This window comes from Haliotis cracherodii, unplaced genomic scaffold, assembly GCF_022045235.1.
Source record: "Haliotis cracherodii isolate W230 unplaced genomic scaffold, xgHalCrac1.p SCAF_3, whole genome shotgun sequence".
Lineage (NCBI taxonomy): Eukaryota > Metazoa > Mollusca > Gastropoda > Lepetellida > Haliotidae > Haliotis > Haliotis cracherodii.
Window position 1 is genome coordinate 10,259,354 of NW_027266286.1, and position 24,725 is coordinate 10,284,078.

The window sequence follows — 24,725 nt, forward strand, 5'->3', positions numbered from 1 at the left end:
TTATGCCGCTTTTAGCAATATTCCAGCAATATCACAGTGGGGGACACCAGAAATGGGCTTCACAGATTTGCATAGAAATAAATTGAAAGTGGCATCGTTTTTTAGGGTAAGGAAAGAAGTAGGCATGCATTTTGGAGAGTTGCCAATACAAATGACAGTAGGTCGAGGGACCTATTTTGTTAGCACACAGATAGATGAGAAATCGCTCTCTATACAATGAAAATTAGTTGTTTTCCTTACAACTCTATCCTGTCCCACCCCGCCCTGTAAAACTTGGTGCCATTTTGCTTTTTTCTCATCATACAATGTACCAACCCCTCCACATCCCATTCCTTTAAGTGGCAGAGCGTCTGCTGGGAGAGCGGAAGGTCCTGGGTTCAATCCCCCACTGCGTCATACCAAAAGGTGTTAAAATATGGTACTTGTTGTTACCCTGCCTGGCATTTGGCATTATGGGGCTAAAACAAGGACTGGTCGGCTTGGAGTCAGTATACAGTGTCTGAGTGGGGTATTCATGTTAAACTGCGGCATGGTATCTCAGTGAGCTAGCACTATAAATTGGCATCAGTCCGGACTAGTACAAGCAGCCATACATACGCATACACACACACACACACACATGTGCATGAACCTCGCTATATAAGTGCAATAATCTTGGACAGGACGTTAACCCCCATTTCACTTCATCTCACCTCAAATACTGTCCAAAATGTTTAACCAAACTCACCCACTCATTCACAATGAATAATTCTGGATACTCAAACCTGAACCCGTATCTTAGAAAACTGCCAATTAAAAAGGGTCCCCTATTTTTTGACACACCATTCAACTCCAAACAAGTGGATTTATGTTAACCTTCGTCCATCTTGACTGCAATAGCAGGATACCCAAATTAAAAGATATCATTTCAACATTTTCAATTTTCTCCGATGGGTATCTCTATAGTGTTCTAACAGACAGCATTTGCTGAACAGCTGACTGCAAGTCGATCTGCTTAGCCTGCAATAGATCGCGCCAATCACTGTCACTTGGACATGCATCCCACTAATCAATTTCACATCCCTTTCCCAGTGTTAAATGCGTTGGGATGGCCTTGTATTGCCATTCTTTAATGGATAAATTCTGTTCTTTGACTTCTCAGACAATGGAAATCGGAATGCTTTATTGACCAAGCTTGCATAAAGTCCTCAGTTTTAACACCTTTTGACAGCTTATATAGATCTTGTGAAATTTCAGACACTCGGCTTAGGGATGGTTTTCGCTTGCATAAGAAATCCATATTTTGTGTTATCGATTCTGAAGGATTCCTCAGAACTACTTTAGCTTCCAGACATATAGATTGCATCTTAGGTCATAAATCTAATAAAAGTGGGGTCCACTTGTCCAGTTTGAAATGTGTGTGCAATTAACACATTGTTTAGTGTACACTGTGTTTTTATTCGGTTTGACGGATGGAATATAAATCTGGAATATTTCTATAGGCAGACAAACTAATCCTGGACTATTGGATTCTCCATAGATATCTCATGGAATATGCATTTCTATGTAGTCTATTTTATCCTGGAACACATTGATTTAGCCCTCCAAGATGTTTGGAATGTTGAAATCTTGATTTACGTATTCGTGACATGCTCAAGATGAGCTATGACAATTTACCAAAGTGTCTGTATGTCATGGAATGTTTGTTTGTTTGTTGTTTAACGTTACATTCAGCGATATTCCAGCTATATGGTGGCCGTCTGTAAACAATTGAGTCTGGAGCAGACGATCCAGTGATTGACATCATGAGCATCCATCTACACCACTGGGATACGATGATATGCATCAAGCAAGTCAGCAAGCCTGATTCTGTTAGTTGCCTCTTACGACAAGCATGGGTTGCTGAAGACCAATTCTTACCTTTAGTTTCTTGGGGTCATGGTATGTTGTGCCACAATACAATGTGTCATGAGGTCAACACAACTTACAATTTTTAATGTCTTTTTTAACAGTGCCACAGAGAATAATATGGGGAGACCAGGGTTTGGCACCCAGTGTCTCATCATTGGCTTAAAATCTTGCTAAAACCTGGGGATTAGGGTTTCTGGATGTGTGACCATCAACCCTGGTTCATATGAACCTCAGTATTTACAAGCTATTAGTTGTAAAAGTGCTGACTGCGGCTTTAAACATTTACTCACTCACTCATTCACCCTCTTGTGGCATGTCAGTTTAACTCCCAAACTGGCTTCCACAGAAGATATCACCTAGGAGATATGGTGACATTGCAACTGCTTCGTCAGATGATGTCAGTGTGATGTCATCAGTTACCATGACATCACAATTAAATGACATCCTGTATCTCTTTGCCACTGAAGCTGGTCAGCTGTGGTGTACACTCAAGACACTGGTTATTACTGTTTTATGAACTGAAAAAGGCGCAAGAATGATTTTGGATGATAAATAGAATCTCACCTTGTGTCTTTTGACATCAAATATATGAACATTCATCGATAAAAGTTGAAAACGTGGCAAGTCTCAGAGTTATAAACTTTAATGACTTGTGTTGATTATTTGATATCAAAAGACATCTGATTGATATTCCCTGTATATACTGATGGAAATAGATAGATAAACATTGGAATGGGGAAGCAAGGCTCTCACATGAAATGTTGTATGCATCCTTGCCATGATTGTGCTCTGTAATACAGATACCAACATCTCCCACACTGAAGTATTTTGTTGTCTAGAGGCATGTATACAAGCCTGCAGTCAACACTACAGTCAACACTACAGTCAGCACTGCAGTCAACACTACAGTAAATGCTATAGTCAATACTACAGTCAGCACTACAGTCAGCACAACAGTCAACAATACAGTCAACAATACAGTCAACACTAGTCATCACTACAGTCATCACTACAGTCAGCACTACAGTCAACACTACAGTAAATGCTATAGTCAATACTACAGTCATCACTACAGTCAGCACTACAGTCAGCACTACAGTCAACAATACAGTCATCACTACAGTCAACACTACAGTCAACACTACAGTAAATGCTATAGTCAATACTACAGTCATCATTACAGTCATCACTACAGTCAGCACTACAGTCAACACTACAGTCAACACTACAGTCAGCACTGCAGTCAACACTACAGTAAATGCTATAGTCATCACTACAGTCAGCACTACAGTCAACAATACAGTCAACACTACAGTCCACACTAGTCATCACTACAGTCATCACTACAGTCAACACTACAGTCAATGCTACAGTCCACACTATAGTCAACACTACAGTCAATGCAACAGTCAGCACTACAGTCCACACTACAGTCAACACTACAGTCAATAATACAGTCAACACTACAGCACTACAGTCAACACTAGTCAGCACTACAGTCATCACTACAGTCAATACTACAGTCATCACTACAGTCATCACTACAGTCAACAATACAGTCAGCACTACAGTCAGCACTACAGTCAATACTACAGTCAGCACTACAGTCAGCACTACAGTCAACAATACAGTCAACACTACAGTCAACACTAGTCAGCACTACAGTCAGCACTACAGTCAACACTACAGTCAATGCTACAGTCAACACTATAGTCAACACTAGTCATCACTACAGTCATCACTACAGTCATCACTACAGTCATCACTACAGTCAACACTACAGTCAATACTACAGTCAGCACTACAGTCAATAATACAGTCAACACTACAGCACTACAGTCAACACTAGTCATTACTACAGTCAGCACTACAGTCATCACTACAGTCAATACTACAGTCAGCACTACAGTCAGCACTACAGTCATCACTACAGTCAATACTACAGTCAGCACTACAGTCAGCACTACAGTCAACACTACAGTCAGCACTACAGTCATCACTACAGTCATCACTACAGTCATCACTACAGTCATCACTACAGTCATCACTACAGTCAATACTTCAGGCAACTCTACAGTCAACGCTACAGGCAATGCTACAGTCAACACTACAGTCAACGCTACAGTCAACGCAACAGTCAGCACTACAGTCAGCGCTACAGTCAACACTACAGTCAGTGCTACAGTCAATACTACAGTCCACACTACAGTCAACAGTATTTTGCAGTATTTCTTGACAAATGATTTGGAAAATACTGTTGAAGAGTTAAGAAATTGTTTGTTAAAATGACAAATTTGATTTTTCTATGTCCCAAATGACCATTAAGATATCTGTCAGATCAGTACAAAGTGTATCGTTACGTTGCCAAACAAAATTCAATATTGTATGATTGGTGTAGAGTTTGGTTTATCATTTATATTGCATCTTCTTCTGATGAGACCTTTTTAATGTTGCTGCCATATATAATGATTGCAATATTCTTCAAACCAACATCATTGGTTTTACAGTTTCACATCTGTATGTGCATATTTTAGTGGTAATCATTTAAGTTGAAAGTTTGCATTCAGTTGATTGAAATAAATGGTTTTTATATTTGATATTTTCACAACCATTTTTTAGGGCTGTGGATCTTTATGAAACTATTTTTAAAAATGTATGACCTTAAGAAATAAAACCATTTGTTTACCTGAGAAGACATTTCTGTGATTCAAAATAAATGTATGAATGTAGGGAGAAGACTCTTGTGAAGAGATTGAACGGTGTGTGGATGTTCTTGTGTGTGATCGACCTGGGCGTACAGCAAAGAGTTTGGTTTAGGGACTCCAGTCTAGCTCTGATAAAAACGCTGCTTCAATTTCACATCGCTTTATTCCAGCCAGCCGGTCTTTTTGCAGAAATTCTGTTGCTAGTTGTGGTCACATGTATGCCAGAAGGGCAGTGTTTGAAGAAGGAGCAGGACATTTCTGAGCTGACTTGAGTTATAAATTATACCAGTGCTTTGATTGGTTGTAGATTGGCTGGAACTTGGCCTCTTGGAGACCCTTAAAGGTGCAAGATCACAGTTGGTTCTTTTTTGAAAAACCGGGGGTATCTTTAAGTCTTTGATACACATTAGGAAGAGAATTTATGGATGTCAACTTCTTATTATGAGGAACACAATGTTTTGGAGTATATACTTACTCCTTCATCAGGTGAAGCTGATGGTCTTGTAGTTATTGAAGGTTGGTATGTTTTGGAGTATATACTTACTCCTTCATCAGATGAAGCTGATGGTCTTGTAGTTATTGATGGTTGGTATGTTTTGGAGTATACACTTACTCCTTCATCAGGTGAAGCTGATGGTCTTGTAGTTATTGATGGTTGTTACTACATTATCTCCATGTTGATGTCATATCCAGTCTTTGAAAGGCATTTAGAAGTGAGACACATAAGAGGAGAATTTATGGATGTCAACTCCTTATTATGAGGAACACAATGTTTTGGAGTATATACTTACTCCTTCAGCAGGTGAAGCTGATGGTCTTGTAGTTATTGATGGTTGTTACTACATTATCTCCATGTTGATGTCGTATCCAGTCTTTGAAAGGCATTTAGAAGTGAGACACATAAGAGAAGAATTTATGGATGTCAAGGTCTTATTATGAGGAACACAATGTTTTGGAGTATATACTTACTCCTTCATCAGGTAAAGAAGCTGACTTCCATTCTCTTCCTCAGGATTTCTTTGTCTGTCTTTTTCTGCTATTATATTGCTGCCCGAGATTACATTATCACAAATATTCTAGTTAGTTTTTTTATCTTTATCAGTTACATCCCAGATTGAACCTTCATTCTGAATGTAATGGAATAAATTACAAAGACCTACACTGCCTTGTTGGTATTTCCTGTGTGTAGGATTGTTTATTTGTTGGTAATCACTCCCACTCTCATTCACAGTGATAAATTTCAAGTTAAAAGGTTCTGCACATTGATATCTAGTTCTCTCCAGAGAACTTGTACTGTAATGAGACCTTTCTCATATAGACTGGTTCCTGGCTGTGTTTGCATTGCGTCACTTTTATGATGAGTAGGAAAGTGTATTTTCTGATGAATTTGATGGCTGAGTACTGTGAAACCTTGTTAATCTAGACAGTACCATTCCAGGTGAAATGTTTCACAGTAAATAATGATGGCTGCAGAGTTGCGTTGCCTCTCAGTAGGTGGCACATGGTCCTGTATACAGTCAAGTGACTTTTGTCGAAATATGACTTTTTGCTTTGTGGTGAATGGGTACCCGGGAGGAGATGATAATTGTTAACTCTCTTGTGCATGGCAGGCAGCTTGGTTTGTACACCCCTCAGGGAGCTGAGAATGAAATGTTGTGCCCACTGATAGAGAGACTGGGGTAATAATAAAATCTGTCATGGTATAAGAGCATTTGAGCAGCTGTAAATTTGAAAGTGTGCTATACCAATCCACAATAATGATAATAATAATAATAATAATAATGATGATGATGATGATGATGATGATGATGATCCCTGGAGATTGTGTGGAAGCCCCTTAAGGATCTGGACAAATGGGGTATCACTGTATGTGATTGTGTTCCATTCTGTTTTCTGTCAAACGTACACCATGTCACAGGCCAGGGTAATGACTGTCACAGTTAGTTACTTGTTTGCTCATGTCAAATAAAGCTGTTAAGTATAAAAAATAAAAAGTCCTACCTTGCCACTTTAATTCTTGATAGAATCTTGAATCTGGCACCATGGTGTCACAGTGGTATTGCATGGCAAGTGTGCTTGTTTTGTTAATTTGTCAGATTCCATCCTAGCAAATGAATTGCATGTCAGACATGCCAGTGAACCAACTTGAGGGAATCCTGCACTGAACCTAGGTAGAGCCTGCATCAGCTCTGCACGAACATCATTAGCCCCATGGCGTGGGTAGGGCGGACATGGAATCTGGTGGGATCTCTGCTTCCTCCACGAGATGAAGTTGGTAAGCTTGTTTTGAATCAACATGTCACTCAGATTCACCAGAACATGCTGCTGATACTCCTTATACTGATACTCCTGATACTCATACTCCTTATACTGATACTCTACACTGATACTCCTTATACTGATACTCTTTACTGATACTCCTGATACTGATACTCTATACTAATACTCCTTATACTGATACTCCTTATACTGATACTCCTTATACCGATACTCTTTACTGATACTCCTTATACTGATACTCCTTATACTGATACTCCTTATACTGATACTCTTTACTGATACTCTATACTGATACTCCTTATACTGATACTCCTTATACTGATACTCCTGATACTCATACTCCTTATACTGATACTCTACACTGATACTCCTTATACTGATACTCTTTACTGATATTCTATACTGATACTCTACACTGATACTCCTTATACTGATACTCCTTATACTGATACTCCTTATACTGATACTCTTTACTGATACTGATACTCTACACTGATACTCATTATACTGATACCCCTTATACTGATACTCTATACTAATACTCCTTATACTGATACTCCTGATACTGATACTCTATACTGATACTCTACACTGATACTCTACACTGATACTCCTTATAGTGATACTCCTTATAGTGATACTCTATACTAATACTCCTTATACTGATACTCCTGATACTGATACTCTTTACTGGTACTCCTGATACTATATACTGATACTGATACTCCTGATACTGATACTCAATACTGATACTGATACTCAATACTGATACTGATACTCTATACTGATACTGATACTCTATACTGATACTCCTTATACTGATACTCTATACTGATACTCTATACTTCTGATACTGATACTCTATACTCAATACTGATACTGATACTCTATACTGATACTGATACTCTATACTCTATACTGATACTGATACTCTATACTCTATACTGATACTGATACTCTATACTCTATACTGATACTCCTTATACTGATACTCCTTATACTGATACTCTATACTGATGTTCTATACTGATACTCCTTATACTGATACTCTGTACTGATATTCTTTATACTGATACTCTATACTGATACTCTTTATACTGATACTCTATACTGATACTGATACTCTATACTCTAAACTGATACTCTATACTTATACTCCTTATACTGATACTCCTTATACTGATTCTCTATACTGATACTCCTTATACTGATACTCTATATTGATACTCCTTATACTGTTACTCCTTATACTGATACTCCTTATACTGATACTCTATATTGATACTCCTTATACTGTTACTCTTTATACTGATGCACTGTTGCTGATATTATTTTTACTGGTATGTTTTATTCCGATTCTTTATACTGGTACTCATTAATAGACTTTTTTTAAAGATAATTAAGGCAACAGTAATAACAGTGATGAAGACTACGATAATGTAAATGGTCATCACGCCAGTTACAATTATGATGACAACAATATTATGGATAATTGTGAGATTGATGGAGCCGATGATGGCGCCAATAACGGTTATAATAACAAACAATTTACAAACCATTTGCAGCATCTATAGAACAGACTGTTATTCCTTTCTCTCCAATTACCAAACCCAACTCTTGGACCACCTGTTGTTTAGTGATTAATGTTATGTGTTTTATGGAAGTAAAGGGAAGTGTTGCCTAGTAACACAGAACTGCGTAGTCTCCATCAAGTATCATTTTGGGCTAGACATGTGATACTAATGCTGCTTTATATTTGTGCAATGATATTTGTTAGGCAACTACTTAATAGCTGACATGTGTACATATTGATTTCTCGTATTTCCTCCGGCATGTGTCCAAACGGATTTGTAATATCGGAGAAAATTAGCTTTTTGAGAGCATTTAGATATATGTTACAGAATTATTTCCATTTTCTTGTTAGGACTAGGAAACAGATGACACGAATATGCAGTAAAACTGGCAGGATTGTGTATGACAGTGGTGTTATGTGCTGTGGATGACAAAGATCCTGGCGATAATAAGGACGGTAATAATCTAATTATGTAGCATTATCACCACATCACAGAGGAATATATACGTTCAAAGCATGAGACATTCTATCTCCCAGACCCAGAGATTGATCAGTGCACATATCCTTTTCAGCTCCCTGGGGGGTATACAATTCAAACTTGAAGGTTTGTAGCCACTCTAGGTCACTTTACACTTGACGGACAAAGGCGATTTCTGATGATGTCATTTGTCTTAGGGGAAATTGTTTCAGCTTCAATATGGGCAAAACTACAAGTCTGCCACTACATACCGCCATGTCGTAAGAGCCGACTAACGGGATCGGGTGGTCAGACTCAGTGACTTGGTTAATGCATGTCATCATATCCAAATTGCGTAGATCGATGATCATGACTTTATTCACTGAATTGTCTGGTCCAGACTCGATTATTTACAGACTGAAATCATATAGTTGTAATACTGTGCAGCGTTAAACAACAAAAACAACAACCATACAGTCATGGTTATTCAGCATGCACAACAATCAACATATTTAATAAAAGTTTGATAAAATATGTATGCTTTTTTTACGATTCTGGATGGTCAGTGTCTCAATTTTGTCTGTGAGCTCCAATTTGCATTAAGAGTAAGCGACATACTACAATCATACTTCAAGACTAACAATTTACAAATGTTTTGTGAGAGCCCAACATCAAGTTCATTTGTGTCTTTCAACCCTTGACGGCCATGATTTCGTTCTATGAAATTTTATTGACATGATGACCAACTTCTTGAGTTGTATGGCTAGTTGTATTTGAAAGCCACCTTACCAGTCAATTAGTAATGGCTTACTTCAGTATGGAGAAATGGACATATTCAGTTGATAATGTTGTTATGTGCAAGCGTCCCATCTATAAGGATAGCTGAATTACCAAAGTATGAATTGCTGCAAGAAATATTGAATATGAAGACGTTTGAAATGAGTTTGAAACACACCAGGAAGCCTTTCTACATCAAACAGTGGAACTGACAAGATAGTTAAAAATAGAAATGAATTTTCCAGTTGGAATTGAATTCTTAAAAGTATATTACCAATGGCAGACATTTTCAATTTCTGGAACCAATTTGAATACAAAGATGACCCAAAGTCTCTTCTGTTGGTTTGAGCATTTCTTCAAGTACCAACCTCATCTCCAGGAGATTTTGAATCAACATGCCTTCAATCGAGACACCAATCTGTAGGAGTTTCCAGAAGAAATAGCAAACCAGCGGAGCTGAAAATAGTTGACTCTAAATTGAATCTTTCTGCATTGGTGCCCCTAACTGTCGGCTTTTTATGGAATGTATGTGCAATAATACTGATGTGTGGGCAGAGTTCGCTGAAAACCAATTGATCAAGCCCTTAAGGTGACCAAGAGAGTCTTGATTTTACAGGTTCCAGATTTGACTTGCAGAAACTCTACCATGACATTATTGAGTTTGGTGCCATCAAGTTCAATATGTATATAAGTAACCGAATTTTCATTGAGCACTCAAGGCTTTGTTTAGTTTTTATTGAAGGAAAAGAGATTGATAAACCCATCTGGTTCGTGGAATTGGGGTCTTTTATGGCATCAAATATAGATCCTGCAGTACCATTGTTTGGACCTGGTCACTCAGTGTTTATTAAAGCTATTCATGCTAGCATTATTTCTTCTTTGGTACTATACATATTCAATACTATTCATGATATCCAACTTACCATTATCAAGTAATTGCTGACTGATGGTTCTGTAGGCCAATGACCCCCTTGTTAGTATCTGGTGAGGTCTTTACAGCAAAGATTAATTTTATTGCACCACAATAAAATTAGCTTCATGAATTGCAATGAGATTTGATTACTGGCCAGTTGAAGGTAGTTATTCAAAGAAAGGATGTGTCTTGATGCCATAAGTTGATTTGTTCATGAATCATTAATGGTTGGAGCTATGTTCGGGAAGGGAAAATGGGAATAAGTGAGAAACAATCTGAGACTATGGTAAGGATGTGATGTTTGGTGACGCTCTCAGATTTTCATCATGTGATACATTTGGATGTATAGAGGGGCTGTATCATCATGTCATGCTGTGAAAGTCTATTTATAAAAAAAAAAAATTACCACTTAAAACTGGATATATCGCTTGGGTGAGATCCATTGCTTCTAGAATTACAGACCATTATGACGTCACTGGTTAACATGATGTCACAGTCAAATGATATCACCTGTTTGTTTATTTGTTTGTTTGTTGTTTAACACTGCACCCAGCAATATTCCAGCTATATGAGCAGTCTGTAAATAATCAAGTCTGGACCAGACAATCCAGTGATAGATATCATGAGCATCGATCCACGCAATTGGGATATGATGACATGCATCAACCAATTCAGCGAGCCTGACCACCTGATCCTGTTAGTCAACAAGCATAGTCACCTTTTTTAGCAAGCATGGGTTGCTGAAGACCTATTCTAAGCTGGATCTTCATGGGTGCTGAAGACCTATTCTAACCAGGATCTTTACGGGTGCATCACTAATCTCTTGGCTTCTGAAACTGGATAGCTTGTTGCATGCAAGGAACTGGCTATCACTGTTAACAAACTGAAAAAGGTTTGGAAGCAATAATTTTGAATAGAATCTCTGCCTCTTGCCTTCCAAGCTCAAATGTATCAAGATTTGTTGATAAGAATAAACATATCCTCAGCAAGTCGCGGATCATTTTTCAACTCATCTTTATGCTTCATCTGGGAAGAAGACACTTGGGTAGCATTCAATATATCCATGTGTCCTTGAGAAGAAAATGTTGTCATCTTAAGTTTAATGTCAAAATGTTATAGCTGTTGTTTTTTTGTAGTGTTATTTCTTTTTCCAGGCAGAAAACTTTTAAGTAACCATGGCAACATAGGTTATAGGCAAATTCGGGTACACTTGGCGTATTCTTTTACCATCATCATACCTTGGTCAGCACTGGAGGAGTAATATACTACCTGGCCTCACTGTAAACAACATTCTGGCTGATCCTTTGACTGATCCTTCTGACTGACTCACCTAAGATGACTCTTCTATTCAAATCTGAACAACCTTTGCATCACAAAACTCTCACTAGATAACTTCAGATTTTACCAGACAAAACAAAAAAGTAATGATTATACTAACAGAAATGTCCATGCGCCATATTTTATATGACATGTATGTATATGCCATGAGAATTCATCTTCAAAACCTAGATACTTAAATTCTTGTTTTTTGTGTTGCACATTGTATCTCAATAAGAATAAAAGAGACAAAACCCTTTCGATAAGGAATATTCTGCTAAAAGCAATGTCCATTGTACGATTTTGGCTATATCATCATGTGTTTTGGAATCACTTTCACATAGTGATGACACCAGGTGTTCAGGGCCTTGTTCCACAAAGTGATCGTAGCGCTACGACTGTCGTAAGTCTATGTTAAAGTATGGGGGTTACGATCACCTTAGCGCAACAATCAGTTCGTGGAACGGGGCCCTGATCAAGTGTTTTCGTGCATCAATTTGATCACCTTCTATGCATTGTTGAAGTGTTGGGTTTAACACCGCTTTTAACAGTATTCCAGTTATATCACAGCGTGTCAGCTTAATGTGGGGGGAAAGCCCGAAGTGATGCAGGTCTCAGACGTTTACCACTTCGGTGAAACCCATGAGCCCGGGCATGGTGCTGACAAACCTTGAACATAATCGGGGCGAACCGGGATTCGAACCCACAATCATAGGCTTCTGGCATGTCCAAGGGACGCAACTCTGCACAGTGAATCGTGGCGCCTTAGACGACTGGGCCTGTGCCCACTGCTCTGCTGATGGTGTGTTACTATGGTAATGTTAAGAAAAAGAAAGTCAACATCACAGCCATTTCTTCAAGATTACAACCCATCTACACTGAGTCAAGACCAAAGATATACAATTAGGGCCGGAACATTGACACGTCATCTAATACACTGCATTGGACATTCCCTCTACCTATACGATACACTTTGCTCAGTAAGTGGACGTGATCACGGAAACCTGTTAACAATGTAGTGGGTTACTGTAGATCTTCTGACAGGATGAAATTGGGTGAAATTGATGCAATTTAGCGTCAGAGTACTGGGAAATGCGAAGTCTGTGATCATGATGAAACGTATCGAGAACAGTATGTTGATAGCATATAGACAGTTGATGTGGAGAAAGATACCTTGGGGTGTAATTAACTTGCCTGAGCTCAAGATTAAATAATGTGTTCTGCTGTCTGGGAGTCCGACATTCTTCATATTGCATGATGAGTAGGTGTAGGAAATGGACAACTATTAATGGAATGTATTCCTTGGTCTATTATTCATGGTAATGTAATCTCTGCAGCATATTGGAAATTAGTGCACTTGATTAGATACTTTGTCATATGTAATAGACAAATGTACATTTCACATGTAGGTTTCGTGTCAGTTGTACATTTCGGGGGTTGCATGCTGGACATAAATGACGTGTGAAATGTATTATCCATGTACATTTCACTAAGTGTATAGCAGGGACTCAGAGGTGGATTTTACATACAGGTTATTACAAATACCAGGGCACAAAACAATATCTTATTTCAATTGTTATTGCTATTCTCATGAGACATTTGTCTGAATTTGAGAATTTAGGAATCATTCAGGGAATCTAGTCCTTTGATTAGGGATTTCTCAAGTTTCAATGTACATGTGGAACCTACTGCGATTAATTGGTACATTACCTGATAACGTCCATCAGTTTAGCCATTAGGTTATTGTCACTGTTCTCTGTTTTGTTATTTGATATCATCTGACAAGGGGGGCACGGGTGGCCCAGTCGTCTAAGGTTGCAGAGTTGTGTCCCTTGGGCACACCAGAAACCTATGATTGTAGGTTTGAATCCTGGCTTGCCTCGATTATGTTTCTAGGTTTGTCGTGCTCGTGGGTTTCACCGAAGTGGTAAAAGTCTGAAACCTGCATCACTTCGGGCTTTCCTCCCACATTAAGCTGACACGCCCTGATATAACTGGAATACTGTTAAAAGCAGCGTGAAACTCACCCACTCTTCCAACAAGTTTCACTGACAATATGATATCCTTTGACTTTAATGATTTGTTTTTGTTTTTTTATAAAGGGTTTTTAACAATATTAAACCTGTTGATGTATCAATGTAGATTCAGAAATTCCAGTTGTGAAATATTTCAAAAAGAAGTACATTTGAACACTTTAGCTGGTGACAGCAGCCCTCCACTGCTCTGAGTGAGTTAGTATTGTTTTATGCCACTTTAAGCAATATTCCAGCAAAATCACACCGGGGACACCAGAAAAATCGGCTTCACACATTTTAGCCATTTGGGGAATCGACTGGGGTCTTAGGCGTGACCAGCAAACACTTTAACCACTAGGCTACCCCACTGACCCTCCACTCCCCTGTGTCAAGGCCAGGCTTCTGTTGGTTAGCTGAAATATATGTCACATTCTGGAAAATCATTAGGATGTTATTAAATCTTAATTAATGTTTCTTGAGAATGGGTCCCGTGAAGATTCCGGGTTAGAATTGGTCTTCATCAACCCATGCTTGTCGTAAGAGGCATTGCTCACTGACTTGATTGATGCATGTTATCGTATTCCATTTCATCGATGGATGTTCATGATGTTAATCACTGGATTGTCTGGTCCAGACTTGATTATTTACAGACTGTCGCCAAATACTGCTGAGGGAGGTGTTAAACAACAAACAAACAAACAAACAAACAAACAAACAAATCTTGAGAATGGCCTGAAGCCAACATACAATTTTTTATGTCTTTTTGTACAGTGCCACAGAGAATAATATTGGGAGACCAGGGTTTGGCACCCAATGTCTCATCATTGTCTTAAAATCTTGCTAAAAACTAGGGATTAGGATTTCTGGATGTGTGACTATCAACACTGGTTCGTATGAACCTCAGTATTTACAAGCTATTAGTTGTAAAAGTGCTGACTGCAGCTTTAAACATTTCCTCACTCACTCATTCACCCTCTTGTGGCATGTCAGTTTAACACCCAAACAGGCTTCCACAGAAGATATCACCTGGGAGATATCGCAACATTGCAACTGCTTCATCAGATGATGTCAGTGTGACATCATCAGTTACCATGACATCACAATTAAATGACATCCTGTATCTCTTTGCCACTGAAGCTGGTCAGCTGTATGTGTACCCTCAGGATACTGGTTTATTACTGTTTACGAATTGAAAATGGCACAAGAATGATTTTGGATGATAAATAGTCACCCTCGAGTATTTTGACATCAAATATATGAACACTCATCAATAAAAGTAAATCGTTCCTTGACAAATCTCAGAGTCTTAAACTTTCATCCATTTGTGTTGATATATTTGAGCGAGTGAATATGGTTTTATGCCGCATTAGCAATTTACCAGCAATTTCATGGCAAGGGGACTCCAGAAATGGGCTTAACACATTGCACCCATGTGGGGAATCGAACTTGAGTCTTTGGTGTGACAAGCGAACACTTTAACCACTAGGCTACCCCACCGCCCCTTGTATGTTTGAAGTCAAAAGACAATTGGGTGAGGTCCTCTCTTGACATAAATTTCTCAAAACACCAATGAAATTGAAAATGAAACTCAAATCCCAGGTTTATAATGATATTTCATAATGATATTTTAGTTTTGAGTATCATATGCATTTACAATGAGTGGTACACCAACAGTATAGGCTAAAAAAAACAACCTCTATAGTTGATTTTATACATCAATTTCCTATGAAACCTTTCTTGTTGGTAGACAGCTTTCTGTTACTTACATTTGTATTGATTCAGGTATAAGATCTCTATGAATGAAAAATGAATTGAGCATCTTCTAACTGAACAGTCCAATGTTATTTTGTATTTAGGGTCGAGAGTCTCTAGACGAAGTATTTCCATGTATTTTGAGATGTAGACATCATGTCCCCTCTATTTCTGTATCTGGAAACAAGAAACGCGACATGAAGCTCTTACATCTCCGTACATAGCCGCAGTGATCAATTTCATGTCCATTTCACTACAACAGCGCCATCTATGAGCCAGTACTGTAAGTACTCTGGGGTATCGCTTTCTGGGGGATATGCTCTCAAACCCTTCAGCGCCATTATGCTCGTCTTCTCACAAGTGTGAATTTCCGCGCCTGCTGTATACGAGACCAAAGTGTATACACACAAGATTAATTGTCTCTTATCCATCTGTTGTTTTCTCAGGTCCTTGGAGGTTTTAGTATTTGGGAGACGTAGGAAACCTAATGGGAACCTGACTTGTTTGTCTTCGTGTAGTACCAGTGGTTTTCAATTAGGACATTTCATAATCACTATATTAGAGAGAAAGATGGTACAATCCCCTTGATATCACACCACATTATTCCCCTGATGTCCACCACATAATTCCTTGATATCCAAACACATAATTCCTTGCAACCACCACATTATTCCTTGATATCCACCACATAATTCCTTGACATCCACCACATAATTCCTTGATATCCACGACATAATTCATTGACATCCACCACATTATTCCTTGATATCCACCACATAATTCCTTGACATCCACCACATAATTCCTTGACATCCACCACATAATTCCTGGACATCCACCACATAATTCCTTGATATCCACCACATAATTCCTTGATATCCACCACATGATTCCTTGACATCCACCACATAATTCCTTGACATCCACCACATAATTCCTTGACATCCATCACATAATTCCTTGATATCCACCTCATAATTCCTTGACATCCACCACATAATTCCATTACATCCACCACATAATTCTCATCAGTTCCCCCCAAACACCCATCACAGGTACTTCCAAGGAATTCCCTCAGGATGTGGAACTCTGTGTCATACTACATGATTGTGAGCAAGCCATGCATGTATAATTGCGCCATATTACCAAAAAAATCTCAAGTCACTGATCCAGCAGCAAATTTAAGTAGTTGTAATCATATTTGCAGGTATATGTAACAAAATATATGTACTGTTAAGACATGTCTTGAAAGCCTAAAACACCTTTTGAACTTGAAAATAACAAATCAGCCCCTTTCATTAAGACATATGTGATAAAAAGAAGCGATTGAGTATGGAAGGATGTTGACGTTGTACAACCACAATGTGTTTTGTGTAACGATTTTGTGTTTGGGGCTTCTTTTGAACAAAGCCTTATGACCAGCTTGGCCCATGAAGATAAGCTGTATGGTTTTCATGGAGTGCTTAGTCTGGAGACATGATTAATATAACACGGCTTCCAGTCACGGGCTTTAATCAGGCATGCCAATGCGTATGTCATTTGATCCTGTGAAGACGCACACAATGTTAACACGAAGCTTGAGAAATTTTCAAGTGCTTAGCTTGTGATGAAATACTTTTTAGCTAGGGGTGTGTATTGAATTCTCACAAACCGTCTTTTTGTTCGATGCCCGATAACAGAAAGTATTCCACGATCAATGGAATTCGTAATGAGATTGTCTTTCCTGGGATAATGCATCACTCAAAACCCAAAGCAATGTTATCAAATTTTTGTGGTGGATTTTACGATAACTGCAAGATTGGTGCTTTTGAAATGGATTCCATCTTTTGTCGTAGGCTTGTATTAATCGAGGCTGTTGTATAGAAAGGCAGGTCGGTACGTTGCCCAACCGTAGTTTGTGTATATTAGTAGGGATTCTTTTGTGAACAAGTCAATAGATCACAAGGATAAGGGATCGATATTTAAAACGTACCTGTCAAGTCTGATCAGACAGGAAAGGCATTTTTTGATGCTGTAGAATGGTGTGGTTTGGCTCTATGGAATAGGTTTTCCATGGATGGAATTGAAAATTAATTTGTTTATTTTTTCATTATGAATTATTCTCGGTTTTTGTACATTATGAAAGTGGATGACTGGTTTGTTAAATCTTTATTAGAAATAATAATGACTTTTTCAATATAATTACAACGTTTTTCATCTTATATTTTTTAATATCTGCGAGTACCGGCACATGTCTTGCACACCGACTTCGCAGTGTTTTTTGTCTTTCAATTCCTGGTTCGGCTTATCTGCGGGTCATATCATTTTCTTTCGTATTTCAATGGTCAAATTAACACCTCGGCTTATCTACGGGGTCGGCTTATCAGTGGTCATATACGGTATGTGTGGCTGTCCATGTTTATGTCTTCAGCAACCCATGCTTGCCGTAGGAGGCGACTATGATTGTCGTAAGAGGCGACTATGCTTGTCGTAAGAGGCGACTAACAGGATCGGATGGTCAGGCTCTCTGACTTATTTGATGCATGTCATCGTATCCCAATTACGTGGATCGATGCTCATGATATCAATCACTGGATTGTCTGGTCCAGACTCGATTATTTACAGATTGCCGTCATATAGCTGGAATATTGCTGGGTGCTGCGTTAAACAACAAACAAACATGCAAGCTCAGGTCAATCATGTTCCATAGTGCTCAGGCCATTACTTTCAATGAAGGAGCATGGTAGGCCCAGTGGTGTAAGGCACCACAGATGGACGTGCAGAAGTGGGTTTGAATCCCAGGCATGTCCTGATTACAACTCTTGGGCTGTCAGCAACATATAGCAGTCCTTTTGAGTGGAGTTTAATGTCACGTCAAGGATTATTAAGTGTTTGTGCGTGGATTGGGTGTGCTTTTACTTATCCGAAAATGTGCCAGTTTTATAGTGGTAGCCAACTGAGATAGCATGCTGTAGTTTAACATTTACACCCCACTCAGACACAGTATTCCAGTATTCTGAGCTAACCAGTCCTTGTTTTATCACCAGGCAGGGTAACAACAAGTACCATCTTTCAGCATATTTTGGTATAACTCTGAGCCAACCAGTGCTTGTTTTATCACCAGGCAGGGTAACAACAAGTACCATCTTTCAACTTCTTATGACTCTGAGCCAACCAGTGCTTGTTTATCACCAGGCAGGGTAACAATAAGTACCATCTTTTAACATCTTTTAAAGAGGATCAATTCCCCAAACTCCCGCTCTGGTCTCATCCTCTCGGGTTTCACTAAAGTGGTAGACATCTACCACCTGGTACCTTGGTTCTTACGATTGTGTTTGTGGGTAGCTTCATACATTGGTTAAGTGATTCCTGTTAAACATGAGATGATCATGACTTTCATGATCAAAACTACAATTAGATGATCTCCTGATTCATCTATCCTCGGGGACACGGGTGGCCGTGTCGTCTAAGGCGCCGTGATATGCTGTGCAGAGTTGCATCCCTTTGGCACGCCAGAAACCTATGATTGAGTGTTCGATTCCTGGTTCGCCCCGATTATGTTTCTAGGTTTGTCAGCACCATACCTGTACTCGTGGGTTTCACCGAAGTGGTAAATCTTTGAGACCTGCATCACTTCGGGCTTTCCTCCCACATTAAGCTGACATGCCGTGATATAACTAGAGCACTGTTCAAAAGCGACCAACTCAATCACTATCTCATCTGTCCTCATCCAGGGCACAGGTAGCCCAGTTGTCTATGGCACTGCTGGTTTTTGCTTTGTAGAGTTGTGTCCCTTACCGATGCCAGGATCATGTGGTAGAGAGTTTGAACCAAGTTCAACCTGATTATGTTCGAGGTTTGTCCAGACCAAATCCATGCTCATGGGTTTCACCAAAGTACTAAACATCTAAGAACTGCATTCATCCAGGCTTCCATCCCACATTAAACAGACATGGCGTGATGTAACTGAAACACTGTTCAAATGGCTTTCAACTTTATTCACACATTTTCTTGGTTGCTCATCCAGTTTTTATGGAACTGACTCTGTCGAGTTCTGTCGCCTGCATTCTTGCTGACCATCAGGGGGCACTTGTCAGGTATAAGATTGAAGATGTTCAATCAAAATGAAGATATTACATTTAGTAAAAAAGAAAATGTGTTTGCAAATGAGATTGTTTTGGATTGGAAATAATTTTCGTAACAGAAAGTTGTTGAATAAATTTGTTTCGATCAATTCCCCATTTTGACTTAATGTGAGAATTGCCGTTATTTTTATATTTGTAGGACAGAGCCATAATTCATCATTATGTGAATATTGATGTTTTCTAGATTTTAAAAAAATGTTTCAGTATTGGATAATGTCAGTGTTGGAAGGAGAGGAAGTTAAGAAACAAATACAGTATCTTCTCACTTATACAACCTCCCTGATATGTTCAATAACATCTGAGCGAGTGAGTGAGTGAGTATGGTTTTACGCCGCTTTTAGCAATATTCTAGCAATATCACGGCCGGGGGACAGCAGAAATGGGCTTCACACATTGTACACATGTCGGGAATTGAACCAGGGTCTTCGGAGTGACGAGCGAACGCTTTAACCACTAGGCTACCCGACCGCCCCCAATAACATCTGATGATAGCCATGACCTTCACCCTATTGCAGACATGACCTCCAACTTTTGACCTTGAACTGAAGAATGTGTTTTTGCATGTGCAGAAGCCGAATGTGGATAGTTACATGCATCATTAATTCGTTGATATATTTTTCATTGTATGTATTTATGTTATTATACTAGGTCCTCTATTGGATACGTCTCCCAAATACTAAAACCTCCAAGGACCTGAGGAAACAACAGATGGATAAGAGACAATTAATCTTGTGTGTATACACTTTGGTCTCGTATACAGCAGGTGCGGAAATTCACACTTGTGAGAAGATAAGAATAATCGCACTGAAGGGTTTGAGAGCATATCCCCCATGGCAGCGAGACATTTAACATCCTCAGGAATTTTTAATCCTAAGACTGCCGTCACTCATTTTCATAATACAAAGTCTTTTTGTTGAGATGTATCTGTGGGATTGTGGTCCTGATCTGACACATGCAGTAACTGGGTACCCGGTAGAAATGAGTGCAGTATAATATGGGTCTTCAACTATGTGAGAGCGTGAAAATTACACTTTGTAATGTATTTGATTACAGAACAATGTTAGAATACCATCTTTTACAAAAATGGCAAGAATGATATTTATTTGTATATCTGTTCAAAATAATAATTCTGAAAGCATCAAACAAGAATTATGGAAGACCTTCAAAGGTGATCTCAGACACTTTTCCCAATCATTTCATAGGCTAAAACATTTTAAATATATCATCAGAAATGCTTCTGACATTTTACATTTATTTTTACGCTAGAACATTATCCAGAGTAGATCCACCTTTCTTCCTCTAAACTCTCCTGACCTTGCAGGAAAAAATTCCTTCATTGAGAAAAATCAATAATAGACTATTATCAGGAAGCATTGCAAACCTTCATTTCACCATGGATGGGATTCTCCATTCTTCTGGCCATTTTTTTGTCATAATTACTGGTATGTCCCTGCGTGAAATGAAGTCCTGTGCACAATATGCTTGAAAGAAATTGAAAGTCAACAGAAAGGGACATGTCTTCCTGCGGCATCCACTTGATCCCATTTCTCTTGTATTTATGAAAATGGTAAAATCCATACAGAATTGGCGCCTCTGGCATTTGAAATTGTGCAGATAATGTTCTGTAGAGGGACTTTCTTGAAATGGGTTTGGAATGTGCATGGAAAAGTACTTTGTTAGATGGGAAAAGCTTTGGCATGTCAGATTTGTTGACAAGTTAGAAATTGTCTCTGTGGTGAAATTGGACATCTTTATGACAAGTGTGAATAGCTCCCTATTGAAATGTGCAGTCAGGCATGGGGAATAAATATTATTGATGAAAACATTCATCGTTTTGATCATTGACAGTTGGTTCACACATTTATGATAACGATATGTGAAATGGGCGCAAGATACAATTATACTATTGAACAAGGTGAAAAGTTATTGATAAAACACGACTCCGAGGTTTTGGTGGAAAATGTAAAACCATTAATGAAGGAAAATCCCTAGGGCCAAAGGAGTAGTGTTTTAGTTAACTCACCATATGAAAGAATACAAAAAAACTGGGATATGTTATAGTGAAACAATATATAAGTTGTGGTGTCAAACAAATTTGATTACAGCGGGCGAGAGTAAGACCATGTGCAGCATGCAGACAACTGAAGTCCTGACATGTAAGATTGAACACCTGGAGGCTTAGGTGGAAGACAGTGGGTTGCAATACTAAACATGGTATGTGAGGTTGCAGATTCGATTCATGTCATGGAATCTTCATGTGAATCTTCTTGTGAATCAACACAAGATGCATATTGTAGCCGTTTTTACAATTCATCTGTAAACCGTCTTCCAATTTAAATGTAAAACATCTCAGTAGGTCTCACTTGAATGTAGTACCTCTCACAAGGTTACTCTGAGATAGCAAGAAACCTACAATACAAAAGGCAAAAGTGGCATCATCCAATCTTCATTACCCTACAATAGTGTAACCATCCAATCCTCATTACCCTACAATAGTGTAACCATCCAATCCTCATTACCCTACAATAGTGTAACCATCCAATCCTCATTACCCTACAATAGTGTAACCATCCAATCCTCATTACCCTACAATAGTGTAACCATCCAATCCTCATTACCCTACAATAGTGTAACCATCCAATCCTCATTACCCTACAATAGTGTAACCATCCAATCTTCATTACCCTACAATAGTGTAACCATCCAATCCTCATTACCCTACAATAGTGTAACCATCCAATCCTCATTACCCTACAATAGTGTAACCATCCAATCCTCATTACCCTACAATAGTGTAACCATCCAATCCTCATTACCCTACAATATGGTAACCATCCAATCCTCATTACTATACAATATTGTAACCACCAAATCCTCATTACTATAGATGCGACGTTAAACCCCATTTCACCTCACCTCACCTCATATCTATTTTGTAACCATCCAATCCTCATTATCTGTACAATATTGTAACCATCCAATCCTCATTACTCTACAATATTGTAACCACTCAATACTACACAATATTGTAACCATCCAATCCTCATAACTCTACAACATTGTAACCATCCAATCCTCACTACTGTACAATATTGTAACCATTCAATCCTCATTACTATACAATATTGTAACCAACCAATCCTCATCACTCTACAATATTGTAACCACCCAATACTCATTACTCTACAATATTGCAACCACCCAATACTCAATACTACACAATATTGTAACCATCCAATCCTCATTACTCTACAGTTTTGTAACCAACCAATACTCATTACTATACAATATTGTAACCATTCAATCCTCATTACTCTACAATATTGTAACCATCCAATCCTCATTACTCTACAATATTGTAACCACCCAATCCTCATTACTCTACAATATTGTAACCACCCAATACTCAATACTACACAATATTGTAACCAACCAATCCTCATTACCCTACAATATTGTAACCACCCAATACTCATTACTACACAATATTGTAACCAACCAATTCTCATTACTATACAATATCACTAAAGACAATATACCAGCCTGTAATCCCAATAGAGGCAGACATTTGTCACCGTGGCCGACACAAATTATTTTTGGAAGTGCTTGAGTATCCAGTCAAATCCCATGGAATCACTTGCAGTATATTTATTCCAAATAAATCATAATTATTTTTCTTTGATTGCATTAACACAGAAAGTTGTAAGTAATAATAAGCCTGAAGGTGTGTGTTTTTTAGTCAGCTGTAGGAGGTTTTAAATCAGGATTTGTTAAAAACAGGACTGGCAGCTAACTCACCAGATATACCCTGCAAGAAGATTGACATCTGCAGCAACAGACTCTTGGACTGAAATCTTCAGATAGGTACAACAATTTGCAAAGATTCGGAAAAGATGATTCCTTTCATGTCTTTTAGAAGATGCAAATTAAGATCCTCTTCATCATGACCAAAATATTGCATTATGAAACATCCGAGAAGAAAATATTTGCTTTTCCCAAGAAAATAACTGTAAGGTAAAAGAAATGGCTCAGGGGTTAGTGCAAAAAAATGACTTGATGACGGAGCTTCAAGAAACAAAGTGGCACCTGGAGCAAAACTATTGAATAGTACTGAATAGAAAAAGGGACAAGGTATTGTGAAGAAAAGTCCTTTGTTGGTGCCTAAATACACATCAAGGCATTCACTGTGAATTCTCAGCATTGAACAAGATTCTTTGTTGAAAGACAATGGCAGACTTTTTCACAGAAATATGTGTGACTTTCAGGCCAAAATCTTTTTGTTGAAGAGATAATGTGATTACCAGAAGTATTGGCACCGTGGGGAGGTGAAGATGGCAGTTTAGAAGATCAGGATACTATTGGGAAATAATTAACGTTCCAGCTCGCTGTGAAAGAGTGCATGGGGGAGCTGTGTGGTGTAGAGTTGCCTGTGTGATGGCGGAGGGCTTGGATCTTCAACAGGGCGACTCGAGCAAGATCTGCTATTGTGTGCTTTTGTACAAGTAGAAGAATTGTGCTCAGTTGTCTGAAGATTTCTGGGATTTTATAATATTCAGAGATAAGTCTGTTGCGTATGCTGTTAGTTCATAGACTGACATATTGTGGAGATTTCTGAGAGCACTTCATGAAGCTGGAAAATTGCTGATTGCAGTGTTAATAAATAAATAAACAGACATAAACAAACCAAGATATGTGGGCTTTGGTTCTTATGTTATTTGTTTGTTTGTTTGTTTACCTCTGCACTCATCAATATCCCACTTAAGTGATGGCAGTGTGTATTTAATCGAGTCTGGTCCAGACAAACCAGTGATGGACGTCATCAGCATCGATTTATGCAACAAGCACACAAGGACATGTATCAACCTGTTAGTCACCTCTTCTAACAAGCATGGGTTGCTGAACAATTCTTACCTAGATCTTTG

General features: G+C 38.6%; 1 protein-coding gene across 10 annotated transcripts in view; it reads left to right on the top strand.

Moving 5' to 3' along the window:
- LOC139473941 (neuron navigator 2-like) overlaps positions 1–24,725 on the top strand; it is a 733,750-nt gene that overhangs the window by 216,791 nt on the left and 492,234 nt on the right. The window lies entirely within an intron of this gene.